Raw genomic sequence first — 5,000 nt, forward strand, 5'->3', positions numbered from 1 at the left:
ATATATATATATATATATATATATATATATATATATATATATATATATATATATATATATATATATATATATATATATATATATATATATATATATATATATTCATATATATATATATATATATATATATATATATATATATATATATATATATATATATATATATACATAGATAGATGCAGATACATATATACATATATATGCATGCATATATATAAATAAATAAATAAATATATATATATATATATGTATATATATATAATATATATATATATAATATATATACATATAATATATATATATATATAATATATATACATATAATATATATATATATATATATATATATATATATATATATATATATACACACACACACACACACATACATATACATGAATATATATATATATATATATATATATATATATATATATATATAAATATGTATATATATACATATATATTTATTTATAATATATATATACATACATACATATATATACATATATATATATATACATATATATATACATATATATATACATATATATGTATATATATATATATATATATATATATATATATACACATTATATATATATGTATATATATACATATATATATGTATATATATACATATATATATACATATATATATATATGTATATATATACATATATATATATATATATATATATATATATATATATATATATATGTATGTATATGTATATGCGTGTGTGCAACAGGAACAACGAAGGGAAGGGCAAGAAAACACATGAATATGCCAAAGGCCTTTTCGCTAATGCTTCGTAAGGCCATACATGACAAGAGGTTCAGTTCAGTTCGATTTGCGAAATCATGCCTTGCCCGGGCCTTTTCTCTGGAGTGGCCCGGCCATGACAAGAAGATAAGGATAAGTCCGATTTGCGAAGCTATGGGGGAGCCCGGCCTGTGCCGACAGATGTCGACTCGATCATCGTGTGTCAGCGATTGCTGACGCGACAGAGCTTAGTCCTTACCCACCGTGGTACCCCGGCCACAGCAGTAACCTCCGGGCAGCGATCCAGCTGCCACGGGGTAAGCATGTTGCACACCCTTTTTACCAGCCCGGCGGCTGTGGTGGGTGGTCCCTGCCTCAGAAATTGTGTGTACACAATTCTGCAAGTAATGTAGCAGGGTGGCGTTAGGCTCGCCACAGTGTTTGCATAACTTCACAGTCTCATTGTCAATAATTTGCCAAGCGCATTGGTAACCTAATCTTAGTGTGAATAGTATGACTTCGGTACCTCTTTTTGTGTTTGGAGGAAGGGCCAGTGGCTCATAGCCTGAAGCATCTGAGTACCACTTGGCAGCAAGCGATTTTGTGATGTTTTCTCTATGTGCTCCCCGGAGGACTGCACACACCAGCTTTGGTACCTTGGCTTAGTCCCCTTCGGCTGGGTTTAAAGATCATGGAGGATGGGGGCATACCCCTGACCTTTTCGGCTAGTTTATCAGCAAGCTCGTTCCCTTGTATGCCTATGTGGCTTGGGACCCAGTTTATGATGATTCTTCTACCTTGACTAAGGATTCTTTGGCCTATGTTTAGTACTATTGTCAAGTAGATGTTATCTGGGGGCATGCTATGCTGTAAGCTGTCAATAGTTGCTCTTGAATCTGTATGAATGACAACGTGTCCTCCCTTAAGGGACGCGTGTGTCAATGCTTCCATGATCGCCACCGTCAGTGTCAGCATTGTCAGTGACCCTAATGGATGCTGTGGTATCCTTTGTTGCAAAGCCGGTGCCTGCAGGACCTTGGAAAGGAACTGTGCTGCCATTAGATCAATTCTAGTGTCCATGGACGGTAAATCAGCTTCCATGAGGAGGTTGATGACCTTTGTCCACTTAGGTGCACCTAGAATTATCCTGGCTGCTTCGTTTTGTATTGTTTCCAGTTTTTCTTTTAATGTTGTGCTGGAAGCAATGGGGGCGACAGATGCATAGTCAATAATAGGACGGACAGCATGTACATAGAATGATCTTAGTACTTGGTGTCCTGCTCCTATGTGTCTCCCTGTCATGACTTTCATGACTGACAGTCTTTCCTTGGTTCTGTCAAGCAGGTATTGGATCTCCTTTTGGAAAGTGAGTGTGTGTCCTATCCATGCACCAAGGTATAGATGGTCCTTCACCCATTCCAGATCCATACCCTGTATAGTGAGTATTTTGTTTCTGACATTGATTCTCAGAGCCATTGCTTTGGATTTTGCTGCTGATATTTTTAGACCCGCCCTACAACACTTCAGACACCAGGTTCAGACAATGCTGAGCTCTAGTAAGGCAATGATTGCTAGAGGCTATGATTGCCAAGTCATCTGCATAAGAGATGATCTTGCATCCCTCTGGCAGGTGAATGTCGAGTATGTTGGACATGAGGGTATTAAACAAGGCTGGACTAAGAACCCCTCCCTGAGGAGTTCCATTTTCAAGTGGCATGTCCTGTGAGAGGTGGCCTTGAAATCTGACATTTGCTGATCTATTTTTAAAATAGTCAGCTATCCAGGCCAAGAGTCTGCCTTTGACTCAACTCAAGCACCAATCTTTTAGCCTCTGAGTGTGGGTCATGATGAGTGCATTTCGGGGCTTGGCGGCTTGTCGCTTGCCTGACCCGTTTCCACAACTCTGTAAGGCTGGTCTGGTGCCCAAAAGTTTGGCACCATTCCAGCCATTTTTCCTGCCTTACTCTGTTGGCAGTTTCCTTGGCATCCACGACAGCTTCCTTCAACAGGGCCAGATTGTCGAGAGATCTTTGCCGTCGGAAGTTTTTTCTACACATATTAGCCCTGTGGTTGACCTCTTTGAGCTCGTCCTTATAGCACCAGGCGTCTTTGTGAGTTCTGGACCATGGGCGAGTTTTGAGGATGGTTTGTGAGGCTGCCTGGTTTATGACCTGGATTAGCCTTGCCTCTAGCACATCCACATTTTCATTATTGTTATTGGGTTCATTGTCTTTCAGACATCGAGCCAAGCCTGCCTGGAAGGCAAACCAGTTGGCCTTGTCTGTTTTCCATTTAGGAATATGATGTGGTCTTTGGGCTGGACCTGCATCCATTAGTGTGGTGACTATGCCGTAGCTATCACTAGTAACCGTATCATCAACACACCACCAAATTCTCTCCACCATTGTTGCAGTGGCAAAGGTGAGGTCTAGGACCCCTCCCTTCACATGCGTTGGTTCTTTGGTGTTGAGAAGAGCGATCTCAGGGAATGTCTCAAGCACTTCTGCTATGTGAATGCCTGCCACGTTCGGCCTTTTGCGGGGATTCAGCATGGCTATGTGTGTAATGAAGTTTCCCCCTATGATCACTCGGTCTTGTGCTGCAGTAGCACAGACCTGGTTCAGATCTAAGCTCCCACACAGTGGTTTGCTATAAATGTTATATATTTTTATAGGGCCCCCAGGTAGCTGAATCTCAACATCAAGAGATTCCTTATGACCTGGATACCTCAGTGCGGCGGGTTGGCTATTAAGGAACATGGGATAGCTTCTTTTACCAGGGTCATCAGGCCTCTAGCACCATCTAGGTTTGGAGTGGTGAAGGCATGATATCCTGAGAAGCACACGGATCCCATAGCTAGTGTCTCCTGGAGCGTGACGACGTCAGTGCTTCTTGCTCGCACAACTGACTGGAGAAAGGAGTTCTTGCTTTTATAGCTACAGATATTCCACTGCAGAATGCTTAGATTGTGTGCCATGATGGTTACTCAGAGTCACTTGCTTCAGCTTCAGATGCCCCAGTGCTGGTGGCATCAAATAAATACAGATCCTCGTTGATTGAGGATTGTACAACTTCCTCTAAGTCAGACACTCCGGTTAAGGCTCTACCGAGGGGTGTAGAGCCTAGGTTGGAAGTGCCACCTCGGATCAGGGGGCGAGACTTTGGCTGTACAGACTCGGCCTGCAGTGGGGGCTTCTGCTGCACAGTTTCAGCCTGTCCTGACAGACTAGCTGGGGTTTCACGTAATGCTTCTCCCGAAGCTAGCCTGCCATCCAAGGATTTAGGGAGGGGAGCGCTGCTCGTTATCGGTTTGGAGGCTTCTAGCTTCCTTCCCTTCAGAGCTGCCACACTTTGGGTCATAGCCGTCATTGCGACCTGCACTGCTTTCTCCGCCTCCTCACTAGTCCTCCCCAAGGCTGTTGCTACTGCAGAAACTACAGCACTCAACAGGAGAGTCATATCTTTCTCGTCAAAGAAAAGATTATCATCTACTGGGGGGACCATTGCTGTGGACTTTGAACCTTTTTCCCTTTGGTTCTTTTTTGTGGTTTTGCCACTAGCAAGCTTGGGGAATTCCTCTCTGTTAGAGGTATCCAATTTTCGCTGTGGGGGCGACTCCTTCCTCTTAGGAGGTCGGGGAGTCTTTTCTTTTTTGTTTTTGCACCAGACGTAGGTGCCTGGGGGCACAGGGACAAAGTCAGGACACTTTTTGGCTAGCTCCTGCCTGTTTCCTGACAGAGCAAGCCAGGCTCCAGTCATGATGCTTTTTGGCACAGTTTGGACACTTGGCTGCTGTGTCCTTCTGGCCATCTTTGTGTGCCTTGATACACACTTCGGTTTCGTGTGCCTTGCTGCATACACCACATTTGGCTTTGGCCTTGCAGTTGGCCTGGTGATGCCCAAATTTCTGGCACGTAAAGCACCTCAAGGGCTCTGGCACATATGTCCTGAGCTTGTATGAGCTCCAGTTACCCAGATCAAGGGTGGTGATTGGGGCTCCCTTGAGGATAACCAGGACTTGCCTGGTTGGAGACTTCCCTTTGGTCATGCGGGAAGCCTCCACCACTTGTGGGAGAGACGTGATCACCTCCACGTCAAACCCTAGTGGGAAGCCAAGTAGCACCATCTTGAACTTTTTCTCTTGGGAGGTCAGTGGTGAGATACACACCTTTTTTCCCGTCTTTTAGCACCTTGATTTCCTGCAGGAAGTTCCTGGTGGTCTTTGGGGGCAATG

This window comes from Penaeus vannamei, chromosome 25 (assembly GCF_042767895.1).
Source record: "Penaeus vannamei isolate JL-2024 chromosome 25, ASM4276789v1, whole genome shotgun sequence".
In the NCBI taxonomy this organism is placed as follows: domain Eukaryota; kingdom Metazoa; phylum Arthropoda; class Malacostraca; order Decapoda; family Penaeidae; genus Penaeus; species Penaeus vannamei.